A 13860-nucleotide genomic window follows, 5' to 3' on the forward strand; every position below is an offset into this window, starting at 1 on the left:
AATCATTACATTCCCCATCACATCATTCCTGAAGTTTAAAAGTTATTTTAATGAGTTTTCAAAAACAGTGACAGAATCAGTCAGGTTAACCGGTCCTGCCAACGGTCAGTCAGCAGTGTCTTAAGGCCGGTAAGTTCCCTTAAACCCTCACAATTGCAAAAGACAAGGTTGGATTTTTGGGATTTTATTGATAAAGTTGTTTCCTAGCTTTCCAGGTATGGTGTTATTACATCGGTCAACACAAACCAAGGAAACCAAGAGAATTTAGTATTACATTTGTCACATTATCTTTCCTTGACGTCACCAGTGAATGTACTTTTTCTAAATAAAAGATCCACCAAACACCAAGATTGTTTGATGTTAATACTGGATCATTAATAAGATATTTGATTTCATAGAAGTCATGCACACGCTTTGGTGTGCATGACGTGTGTGAGCTGTGGTAGATTTTACAGTTGTCAAAACACACGCTGGCTAAATAATACAGGTTTATATACCACACACAACAGACCACCACAGCTTAGGTGAAGAATGTGATATTTCACATATCAGGAAGCACATTTTGAGGTTAAACTACCTTGCAACATTTCTTGACTCTTCACTTGTTATTTTAACTCAACACAAAACTCATTTGAATTCTTTAAATGACAAAAACATTGTAAGACTTTAAAAAAGAACATTATGATCTGGGCTCATCGTTTAGGGCTAGAAGACTTGACAGGCAGAATTGGAAGTGACATGATAAAAGAAAATTGAAGAAAGTTTCAATTTTCTAAAAAGTAACAAGATGAAAATAACCAACTGAACGCAGCATCTCACCTTTTGGATACAATGAGTCAGACTGTAAATGGAGGAGGAGGAAGAGGGAAGGAGTAGGAGGCAAAGGAAGAACATGAAACAGGAGTAACAAGAAAAGTTTATGCTGGGTATATAGTTTATGCACAATATGTAAAGAGTGTCATTGGGAAGTATTTTGTTTAACTATTTGCTGCGCGGATACATGTGCATGTATTTAAAAGGATCTGCCTGAGGACGTGTGAGAGGGTGCGAAAGGTGTGGCTGGGACTCTGAGAGACATGCTGGCAGCGACACCTCAGCTGCAAACGTGTGGTTCCTTCTTGTTATCACCTTCCTGCTTCCACTAATTACCACCATGCAACAGCTTCACATGAGCATGTGCCAGAAAATCCAGGATGATTCAGTTTGCGGTCTCACACCAAACAACATGTTAGTAACCTATTTAGATGTGTGTTTGCTTGCCTGTGTGCTTTACATGCGCAAACCTTATGTTGCACGACCACAGGAGGCAAGGACTTCTGAACACAGATATTTATACATCGAGAAAATTGAGCAAACTAATACAGGTTGATTTAACAGGTCAAAAACAGAGAAACTGAAGCCACAGATGCAGCCATGCAACAACTCAACATTGCATTGATCAGTCCTGACGGGTAATCTGTGTTTCAAATAATTGAGAAAAATAAAGCATTTTTCTTTTCTTCCAGCAACAATCTTTTTATGCACTTTGTTTGGAGTTTAATAAAAGGACATGAAATGTGCGCAGATGTATGGTGATGGTTGTATTGTTAAGGATTACATTTATTCTTGAACAGCTACACTGCTCTCAGTCTATCCTAAATGTTAATAAACCCAGAAACCAATTACTTTAGAAATTAAAGTGAAAACTTTTGGATTTCCTTTGAGAGTATGTGTGTGTGAATAAATTATTATGAAACTAATAGTGAATAGAAATTTTGTGGAAAAATCCAAAACGGCAAAATTTCACACTTTCAAATCTGTAAAAGTAAGAATAATACACAACCAGTCCTTCCTACTTTATCTCAATCCCTCTTGGCAAACATGAGGTTTTGATTTCCATCCCCTGCTGGACCCCACAGCATGTCAGACGTTCCCTCCACAGGGTTTTCCCCCGTAAACACAGATATGCGTATGTGTGTGTGTGTGTGTGTGTGTCATCTTTTTCCAGGCACATTGCTCTGAGGAAAGGCCGGACATGATGTCTCATTCCTGGGTGTCATCAGGATAAGTTTACTTGCCACACTCTCCTCAAGGTCAAGACTCCTACACTGGGTCAGTGAGACCTGCTGATGGTTTCATGCACTCATAAATACTAATGAGTTACCTACAAACATAAGTCTTAAATTTAAAAATATAAATGTTTAAAAATTTTTTTTTACTTGAAAGGCAAGGTTGTCTCAATTACAGTCTCTGGTTCCTATTTAGGACAGAATATGTACTGATAACCGGATCTCCTATGTCAGCATTTTCCCACAGGACACAGTCGTAAGGCAGATACCTTGAGTACTTCGAAGAAATCAGAGCTGTACTTTTTTCTATACATATTTTCCACTGAGGCTAAAAGCCACTCAAAGGTATAAAAAAGGTCAGGTTTGTGTGATTAAACAAAATAGACCAAAATAAATTATAAATAAATAAATGTCCAATAAACAAGATGTGTTCTTCAGCAAAGAATTATCCATGTGGGGTTTGCAAGTTTCAGGTTTTTGTCATTTTTTTCCCTTACAATTGTGTTTTCCAGCTTAAATGTATGGATAAATAAAACTCTGAAGTGATTTATTGTGATCTCGTGTTCTTAAATCATCAAAACACGAGACCATTTGACAGGGGCGAGTTCAACTTTGCAGCTCTGCAGTGAAGTAAAGAAAGTTCCATCGGTGTTTGAGGTGGTTAAGTTCATCTTGGTGTTATGAGTTTGTCTGGCACAGAATATCCAGGTGAGTCTGGGGCCTTACATGTCTGCAGGTCATAAATAGGAGGCTTTACATTCCTACTAAACAGACTGACTGGATTATTAAAAGCAGAAGAGAGGAAGAGACTAAAGTTAGAAGTGTCGTATAACCTCGTTCCGAATGCCTGTGTGATGGAAAACCTAATCCTGCTCTTAAAATGTTTCATAACACTCATATAATAAACAACTGAACACTCAGCTGTCCAGCAGTTGCATGAGTAAACAAATTGTTATTGTGTTTGCTTTTTTTGTTTCCATTAATATCCAAAATAATTATTTATTTGTGCTGCTAGCACACATATAATGGCCAAAGATGGACCTGGTACCTTGCAGTCCATCAAAGGCGGGTTAAAGGACATCTGGTGTGTGACCCGAGAAATCCTTTGATATTTAAGGACCAGCTGAACATGTGAGTGACAGCTGTGGAGATATGAAACAAGAAAGGAAACCTCTGAGGCAATCCCCAGGAATAATTTAGGATTAGTCTGCTGACGGGAAACACATAGAAAACGGCCTCACACATAATAACATACGAAGCTTAAAATTCAATCTGAAGCTGTGAATTCAAAGATAAATTCAATGAATCAAAACAACAAACTGTATTAATTGAGCCCTTTTTATGCAGTCAAGTGTAAAGCGTTTTTACAGAGGTTAAAAATTAAAAGATGGACATTTAGACAAGCATGATGAAAACAAATTGTAGGTTATAGAACCTAGTTACGTATTAGAAAGTAATTGATTATAAGAATAAATAAATGTGGAAATACAAGAGTGCAGATTAGCAGAAAAGCTAATCTACAATCAACAATCTCCCAATGCAATATGCAATATATTTTACCATAACAATCTGTTTGCTCATGCAACTACAGTATTTACTATGTATATTGTACAACAATAAAGATGAAAATGATAAATTAAAAGTTAAGACCATCCATAAATTACAAAAGCTAGTAAAGCACAGAACAATATTCTTTATTAAAATAACATACAACAGCATTCCTATTATTTTTAATAACTGATATAGCTATAAAATAATGTTTGTATAAATTAAAGAAAATAATAAGTGTTTTTTAAAAAAAACTATTGCTCTGTACTCATCTTATTTCACCAAATACAAAGTGGATTTTTTTTCTTACTAATGTTTATTTAGAAACCTTGTGACATTTTTTTTTTTTTACTTTAACTTTTTTAAAAAAATGGAACTCCGATGGTAACGGCGTGGTTTCTAAGAAACACATCACTGCAACCCACCAACATATTGAGCAGCACTGTTAACCAAAAATCAGATATAACAGGCTTAACATACTCCATCCAGAAATAATTTTCTGTCCTGAATCAATCTATATTCATCTAGAGTTTGTCCAGTGGATTAAATATTTTTTAATACCTGTGCTTCTTTAACTCAAGTACTAAAAAAAAAAAAACCTCCTATGTGATGTGACTGTAAGATGATGTCCTTCCAAATAAACAGCAGATCTGGATGACATGTATGGTCAAAGAGGGGCGGTGGGTGGGGAACCCCTGTGCATCAGCCAGCAATGTGAAACATCCAAGCCGTGAGCCATGAGCTGAGCTGAACTGAGCGCAGCAGTGGAAACTCCATGATGTCAGAGGCATTTGTGGTATTCGTTCACATCCCAGATTGGTTTTGACACATTAATGATGGCGACTAAGGCCCATGCTGATGAAAGGTGATGTTCAAGTGAACACATAGCAACACCCAGCTCAACCAACCCCAGTGCACCAGGGCTCTGGGCAAGCCCGAAGTAAACTGATGCCATGATGACACCCTGCTAAATTTAGCTGCGACTGTTGCAAATGTTAACAAATACTGTAAAAAGCTCCCATGTGGAGTGTATTTGTTTTTGTCACACAGTGAGTGGATGAACTAATAAATCTTATAAGTCTTCATATTGGAGTCAGAGTTTATATGAATCATATTAAGCCAGATCAAATAATGTGGAAGCAGAGATGTTTTCCAGCAGTTTCTTAAGTAAGGTGATGAAAAGCATGCACATATGGGAGAGCATGCACCGAGATAGTAACATTGGTTTCTAACCAGTTACCTCTTATGTTTCTACTAGGTCACTGTCAACATCCATTCTTATTTTATTTAAATCTAACTATTTATGACTCAGACAAATTGCAGCAGTTTTTAAAAGCAGTCTTTGCTGTAGCACACACACTTATTTGTGATGTGTATAAATTTAGTTTATGGAAATATACTGACAATTTACAAATATTTTCTTATTAGTAAATGCACCATACTATCAGATAAAAGTAATAAGACTCTTCAATCACTATTTTAATAAATAAATAAGAATACTATTTCAGTAATAAAATGTGCAACGGATGTGGAAGTGGAAAATCTATCGTCAACAAGGTGTTAGGAACCAGTTTGTTTCCCAGACACCCCTTAGACAGATCTTACACCTCCTCCCAGCAGTTGTCTGTGTCACTAGAAACAAAATACCAAAATGGAAGTCTTACCAACAAATGTGTCAGTGGTGTCGCTGGAGTAAATTAGGCTGCAGTCATGTGTGAAAGAAGAAAAATGTCATCCATAATCTTTTGCCTGCTGCTCGTTAAACATTCGACTTTTCTGTAGGAAAGAGGCGAGTGTGAGTTAAGATGAGAATGTTTGCAAACCAAGATAAATAATAAATGATGTCAAGGATAAAATCTATGAGCAACATCCACACACATTTGTCTGGTGCTTCCTGGTAGCCTGAAGGCTGAAGCTAAACAGTCCAAGAGGAACTAAGAAAAAAGAACACTTTTGCATTCTTTAAACAAACTTAAAAACAAGTTTACTGATTTTATTTTAGAAACATGGCGAGATTTGCATCGGCACTGGAAAAGCCTTGTTCCTTCTAGTTTCCTCCTGTAATGCTGGGGCCAGTTAAACGTTAAGCTCCAGTAACATAGCCATGGGCAATCTGAAGCAGCTAATAAGCCAGTCTGTTATGAATTCCCAAGTTTACAAGGATGCTTATGTTTTTGCTTGCGACTGGACTGAAATTCAGCTGCTGCAAAATCCAAACTGTTCTGTCCCATTTTCATAGAGGGGCTGGTTCTACCCCTCCAGCTGACCCAGGCTGTAGTCTAAGCTGATTGAAGGTTGAGTTTAAATTTTGTGTTTACAAGTTGTAACAACTAATACAGATGTAAAACAACAAGCTTTGAGATTTTGAGAGTTGGTGCAGATCTGTTGGGAGAATAGAGGGAGTAAAAATACTCAACAGAGACCTGATCCAAAGAGGAATGGCCAGTTTCTGAAAACTACAGATGTCCTATATCACCGTAGTGAAAGGTGTAAAAATATCGTGCACTTTTTATCTTTGTCTTAAGAAAATGTAAGATGTAAAGACAAAGGCTTTCATGGAGTTGAATTGCAGCATAAGAAAAGTCCACAAATTGTGAGTCAGCTAAGATGTCAAATAAAAGGCATCTTCAAATTGGGCAGCTTTCTATTTTTCCGCAGCATGATTTCTAATAGGTAGTCAGCCAAGCTCTTTTCTGTTATAAAAAAAAGATATGAACAATGGATCATGATGAAGCTTGCAGTTTAAAATTACAAAGCAAGGAAAAATTACCAGAAAATGTGAGAGGATAAAAAAGAGAAAAAAGAAATACTGTAAATAAATGCATTTGAAGCAGAGATAATTCTCCACTTGACGTATTCCTGACATCCTGAGCTGTGGACTCAGAATGTCATTTAAAACTTGTGATTTTCCTACATATTAGAACAAAAATGCATTTCAACTTGAAGAATATTTTAGAAATTCAAATAATTTAACTAAGTATTCAGCTAAGGCTGAGTACTTCAGAATTTTTTTTTGTAAAATTTGACAACAAATCATTACTCAGCATTGCGTAGGAGGCTTACTCTATTGAAACATCAGATAATCTCACAGGATTCTTAGGAAAGACGTACATGTGAAATGTGAAGCATGGAGGTGGAAGTATTATGGCTTAGTGACATTCAGTAGATGAATCTACAATGAGCTCTACCCGTGATTAGGGCTGTAAGAAAAATTTAAGCTAAAGATGAAACAGGATCCTGTAACAAGACAATAACCCAAAACATATTAGCAGTGCAAAATGGGGCACACTAGCTATTAGAAGGCATTGAGAAAGCTCATTTTTGGTTTCTTTTATTCAATGGGTAAAACAAAGTTATTTTTTGTCAAAGTAGAATTACAAAATTTTCCATTCTTGAAAAGTAGAAGACTAAACATCAGTATGTCATCATTTGTTAATAAAGACTTGAATATTTGAATTGGGATCCTAATTTTCAAAGGTCAGTAAATCTCCAGATTCAAGTCACATAATCAGAAGGAGACATTTTTACAACCACTGGGTGCATGAGTGTTTGGTGTATTTTTTCCTCTTCTCCAAATTTATATATTCTTCACATGAAATGTTCCTTCAAGTAGTTTCAGAAGCTTCAGAAAACTTGCATCAGCACATCGGCCAGCTGAAACTCTCAAAAGCTTGCTTTCTCTGGCAACCTCTCCTCACAAATGTCTTCTTCCCTCCCTTTACAAAATTGACATCAGTTATGTAAGCGGTTGCAGAGGTAATTAGTGACTGAATAATTAAGGATGTGGCTGTAACTGTTTGATGCCGTGTGTGTGTGTGTGTGGGTGTGGGTGTGTGTGTGTGTGTGGGTGTGTGGGTGTGTGGGGGTGTATTTGTATGCGTGTGTGACAGAGTGAGAGATAGATAGAGGACTTTTGGAAGGACTCTACGGTGTGACTCTGCCTCTATGCTGTGGCATGAAAACTGACGCCTCTCCTTCTGATAAAAAAACACCAACAGGCACCAGGAGTTTGAGCAAAGTAAACTGCAAGAGTGGAGAGTCATCGTTTCTCACTTTGTTTGCCAGAACCTACAGTTACTGAAAGCCACCCACGCCCCTCTTTAGATTGCCATTAATTTCTTGTGGCTGGTTGAGCATTTGCTGAACTTTTCTTTTTAAAAACTAATGGCCAGAGTGCATTACCGTACACTCTTTACAGATGTACAGACATTTGAAAGCTGCAGTACTACGTTTTGCATTTAAAGCCCCCTTAGCAAAAATACATGGATGAACTTATGTTTATGGCTGTGGTAAAAGACTGGAAATCAATATAACAAAAAAAAACTAATGCTAAAGGTGAGCAGGTGTCAGGTGAAGTAAGCGACATGACGTTAAATAGGGTGACTATAAGTACATAAGTAAAACGTAAAGCTTCAAATAAAACAGAAAATATCTTTTTGAAAATACATCATTTATTGAGGTAAAGTGTATCTGACCCTCTCTGGAAAATGGACACATTAAATCATTAATTAACTCAGGTCAAACAAATCTCAAGAATCCGCTTAACTGAATAATAAATATTTACAACCTGTCTGACATGACATAGGCTAAAATCTCTCAAAAAGTAAGTCTACAAATCCAAGAATAGATGAGAGATACAAATTACTGGATCTGGATCAGCCTGGATAGTACTGCATTGTCATTTCAAAACCTTTGGGACTCCATTAAGCCAGAGTGAGATATTATCTAAACAGTAAAGCTTTGCAAGAGAGCTTGACCTACCTAAATTACTTTAACATGTCACTGACAGCTCATGAAGGAGGTCACAAAAGAACCCAGAAAATCTACACTACTGCAAGCCTCACTTCCTTCAGTAAATGTCAGTGTTTATTATTTAACAATAAAAAAGAGAATGGGCAAAAAATGTCTAACCCTCCAAAAAATGACCTAAAAACATTCCCCAAAAAACATGTTGATGCTCTCCAAGACATTAGAGGAATGATGGAACAGATGGTTTTAAAAGGTTTTAGTCCCATTACTTTTGGTGTAAAACTAACATGGATTTTCAGAAAAAGATCATCATCAAAGATCATCACTTGTTCCCTGGAGTCAGCAGAATACAGACTTTTACTTTATGTTGCAAACTCAGAGGTGAAAGAGCATTTTAAGTTTTGGTCCCAAGCGATGGAAGGCTTGCCATTGCATATTTAGCAGGCACCTTTATGTACTGCTTTTTTTATTTAGTATGTAAAACATACTTTAACTCTGGCTTATAAGTGAGTACAAATTGTTAAATGTTACATTTTTCTGGTTGTTTTTAGAGGTGTACACTCTGCTAACCTTTACTTTTCTAATAAGAGTGTACCTTTTTTCTCTTAGGTTTGAGTTTAATGTACAGAACCTGTTGTGCTTCAAGATACAACATCCACCCCTTCAAAGTCTCACCAGCATTATATAAACCCAAGATGATACAAAGATAATGAACTATTTATACAACCATTGTTTCCGTCTATCAATCACAAGAAAATGTAATTGTATTGAAGAGGACACACTTAATATCATTTAACAACCTACAAAGAATATGTAAATGCACCCATCTTCACATTATCACATCCATTGTCAATGAGACAAATGACAGATTACATTTTAACTATTCTATGAAGGGAATTTCACTTATTTTTGTTTTTAGGGTTGTATGTTGGACTTAATTCTGCTCTGGTTTATAATAAACTCACAGGGCCTTTCCAGGAACATCAATATCATTCTGTTACATAGTTGGTTTATAGAATGCAATCTGTGAATATTTGTACCAAATACTTAGTAAACGGTCACAATGGCAAAAATAAAAGTTTTGTGAGGGTAAACCAAAAACTCCTCAAAACATCATTCCATAAATTTGCTGGCAGTCAGATTGCAGGAGCCTTTAGCTGTGGACTGATTTCGCACTGAACAAAACTGAGCCAAAAAAACAGAACACAGCCTCACAACTGTTCCGTCACAACTTTTGCTGACTTTGTCCAAGTAACACTTGAATATGCACCTGCAATGCTCATAACACCTCCTTTCTGGTATTTCATCCACAAGAGGTACTTTTTTTCCTGACAGTCCATATATCTGACTACACAAAGCTTTTATCCTGCACCTACAGTGTCCTCAGTCTTCAGCACACAAATGTTTTTATGTCCTCAAAACTTTTATGTACAAAATATGGTTTTGTCTAAATTCTTGTCAATAAATATCAATGTTGCTCTTAAATTAATCATTTGATTTTGATATTTCAGAAATACAGAAAGCTTTAAAGTAATCCACAATTTACATTTTTGCTAAAATCTTTAGATATAAAGATGATAAATTTCCCCCAGGGACAGATTTTTGATCAATTTCAGACCGGTTACGATGCAGATTGATTTTGGAACATATTCACAGCGCTTTGCTTTTGTTGTGTTACAGACTTATTCCAAATTTTATTTTGGTGTAAATCTTACATTAAAAAAATTTGGTGTAAATTTTTTTACACACAATATCTTATTATGACACCATGGGAATTTTGGCAAATTTATTAAAAATAGAAAACCAAAAATAAATAAATAAATAATCACACTTCCATAAGTATTCACAACCTTTGTACGGTATATGACTTTGTTGACTTACTTTTGGCATATTTTAGACACACAAATTGGGCATCTATATGCCCAATTTGGAGAGCAAAAGATCATTTCAGATCAGTTTACTGGACAGGACATCAGTGGCCTCAGTGAAGATACAATGGCCTTTTCCTTTCAGAACATATGCACTGCGACTTTCTCCTTTACTTTTAATCACTGCATCACCATTCTCTGCAATGGAAAAATCTACATCGACTGAACATTTTTGATCAAAACAAAACCAAGAACAAGGTTTGCAAATGAGCAATGGCTAACCTGATAGTTTTCTTGCTCTTACTAAACTGAATTTCAGGACTGACCTATTTGCAAGGCTTGAAATGAATAAATGAAGAAGCCTGTTAGTGATGGCTGCGTCTCACTCACCTTTGTGTTCCTTTTAGCTAGATTGTGACTGTTGCAGATAGCCATATTTATGTATCCATCTGCCATTGCAGGAGTAAAAAATGTGTTTTATTCTGCGTCCCACCTCATGTACTGTTCAAGTCAAGCTGTTTTAATCTGTCAGCAGCTCAGCGGTGTAACAGAAGCAAGGAAGGTCATGATTCAGCAATAAAGTGTTGGTGTGTGTGTGTGTGTGTGTGTGTGTGTGTGTGTGTGTGTGTGTGTGTGTGTGTGTGTGTGTGTGTGTGTGTGTGTGTGTGTGTGTGTGTGTGTGTGTGTGTGTGTGTGCGTGTGCGTGTGTGTGTGGGCAAAATATCACACTTAAGAGGACATGATTATTCCATTTCACCTAAATGTAGACAAACAAACACAGCATGCACACATTAGAGAGAACCACTAACAGGAGTCAGAAAAGTTCAGTAATAAAGATGTTATTTCCCACTTATTTCAGTCAAGATTGACCTAAGGCTCCTTATACAATACATTACAATTTGCACAAGGTGAATGCAGTAATGGCATCTAATCTCTAGGGTATCCACTCTGATAAAGGTTATGTTTAACTAAAGCCGAAGCAAAAGCGGGTGATGTTGGTGAATTGTCTGTCTCAAACTATGAAAAAAGACCCAAATACACAAAAACAGACATGCGAAGACAAAGAGGGTCACAGCAGTATGGGCATTTTCAATTAGCCACCTACTAAGACTACGTCTGTGCCAAAATGAAACAGCAGAAAAGGTGCAGGTAGTAACTTTAAAAGGTGCACACACATACACACAGAGGTACAAACTTGACTTGACTGGTTAATTTTCTGCCTGGTTGGCAGGCAGGTTTGTCAGTTCAAGGTGCCTGCACCAATATGCAAATGGCTCTCTCTCCTGACCTTGGCATAATTATGCACTATGGATCAGGTTCTAAGGGGGCCAGTCCACTGTGGGAGCTTTCTGGCTGACGCAGCATATTGATCCCTGTAGGAGGAAATTGCATGTCTTCCTGCAGTGTCATTGTGTCTTAACGTGATGTGAATGAGATTAAATGAATTGTTCTTCCAGAAATTAGATGTTGTGTGACAGAATTTTGCGGGAGGTGAAGTCAAATTGGTAATGGCAGAAAACAACTTACCGTTAAAAGGAAAACTGTATATCCACTGTCATACTGCATCTTTAAGGAACATTATCCTAGGGAAAGCACTGAGTGGTGCTGCTTTTCTAATCTAGGATGCTGCCTCCACCGTGTTTCATGATAGGAATCGTGTGTTTTGAGTGATTTAAAGTGCAGAAAACCTACCTTAACATTTTACGGAGGGCTGCATCCATACTGAGATTAAATAGATGAGCCCTATTTACCAAATAAATGATTTCTGGACACAATCCTCTAATTTAGGGGGATCAGAGAATGCATGCCCCCATATAAATGCCACTTTTTGTATTTGGAAAAACATTAAAAACGCAGTGAAAGACTTTACCTATAGCCCCATTTATATTAAACTTTTTGAATTAACTTGCATTAGTGCAAGTACATTTGAGGATACAACGACAATCAACACAAAGAGCCAGGAGAAAAGTCTCTCACCTGTTGTTTCTGTAGAAACCTTTTTTTTGTTTTTACATATTTGAAAAATAAACCAAACTTGACTTCAGTGTTTGAAAACTAAATTGAATTGTGTTTTCACTTTGAATGTGTCTACATGATTGCACCAAATCAACTCTTTTTTAAATGTATATATTGCAGATAAACTCAACTGAACTGAAAATAGCTTCTGCAGTTTGCATCAACATGACAGCGTGGTTTGTAGTCGGGGCTTCAATGAGCCACTGACAGCACTGAAGCTGCTAATGAGTGAGTCAGCCTGTAAGACAGGCTGGTGGATGAAGATGGTGATTAATGCAGTGAGCGTCGTCCCCTCCTCTGGTCTGCTGCCACATGCAATATGCCAGTGAGTCAACGTTACTCTCCGCTGCACTCATCCAGCTGCCCGTCTGATACTTTACTGGGAAGGTGTGACTCTGTTGGTGCTTGTGATTCAGATCCGTCTGCTTTTCAATGATTCTCAACCAGTGCATCGGAGAGTTGGAAAAGACACTATTTGCGCACCATAACAAACCCACATTTGGATACGTTCAGAAATCATTTTATATTGAATCATGATCATATTCTGCCCAAAAAGATCTGGCTGTTCTCATCCACGAGGAAAACAGGAACGATTAAGTGGAGGAGGTGAGAAAATGGACAAGACAAGTCAGAGAGGATAAGTGTGAAAGAGTTATAATGCAAGTATTTCCCAAATGACACTACACAGTACAAATGCCATCCGATGTCGACCAGCTTAGCAAACACTGATGTTGCACAGTTGGCACAGAGGAAGTCCAAATATGGCTATGCTAACAGGAACTCAAAGCACTGTCTGTCACAGTGGTGATATCTGTGATGTGGCTATCTGCAGTGTGGGGATGGCTGCTGAAATCCTGAATATCTGTTTTACAGGCTGCAGGAGTCTGAAAGAGAGGTATGAATGACATTCAATTTGGTGGAAATGAGAGAGCTTGGGATGTGAATGGCTGGAGAAATGAATGAGGATGAGAGCCGGGGAATTTAGGGGATGGCGTACAGAGTGAAAGGGAAGAGATGCGGAAGGAGAGTCGGCTGAGATAGATACATGTGAAAAGGCATAATTGGCAAGTGCAAAGATAAAGAAGGGAGCACAGATGAGAGCGGGTGGTATGACGTAGTCACAGTCGTTCTCCAACTCTCTTTTCTCTCTGCTGCTTTCTCTATTAGGCATCTCTGCTGCAGCGTCTACTCCAACAGCATGCTTGATGAGAGAGACAAGATAGGTCCCAAAACACATACAAACACACACACACATTGGCAGCGCCAGGTCAAGCACCAAGTCTGGCACAAATACTGAACTACTATCAGCAGCATAAATAATATTTCATACACCAACACATTTTTTTTTCTGTTACCAATGATTTACTGAATAAAAGATAGAAATTCAAATCCTTAAACAAGTCGTGCTGCACCAGTACTGCAAAGTTACGATTTCCAAAATCCCTAAAGTTTTACGCTCTGCAATTTGCAACTGGTATGTTTATTTCTAGTGGAAAACTAGTGATTGTGCTGCAGTGACTGGATTTTTCTCCAACGAGTACATAGGGAGGCAGTGCTGCCCTCCCTGCAGTTACTGAACATTGTCTGTGTTTTATACTTCTCCAGATTATAAGACAACAAAAAAAAAACTT

At 37.5% G+C, this 13860-nt stretch overlaps 1 protein-coding gene across 1 annotated transcript in view; it reads right to left on the reverse strand.

Annotated features, from left to right (window-relative positions):
• The window catches only part of ece2a (endothelin converting enzyme 2a), a 65454-nt gene that overhangs the window by 33057 nt on the left and 18537 nt on the right, over positions 1-13860 (reverse strand). The window lies entirely within an intron of this gene.

The sequence above is a fragment of the Poeciliopsis prolifica genome, unplaced genomic scaffold (genome assembly GCF_027474105.1).
Source record: "Poeciliopsis prolifica strain line A6 unplaced genomic scaffold, Auburn_PproV2 SCAFFOLD008, whole genome shotgun sequence".
NCBI classification, from domain to species: domain Eukaryota; kingdom Metazoa; phylum Chordata; class Actinopteri; order Cyprinodontiformes; family Poeciliidae; genus Poeciliopsis; species Poeciliopsis prolifica.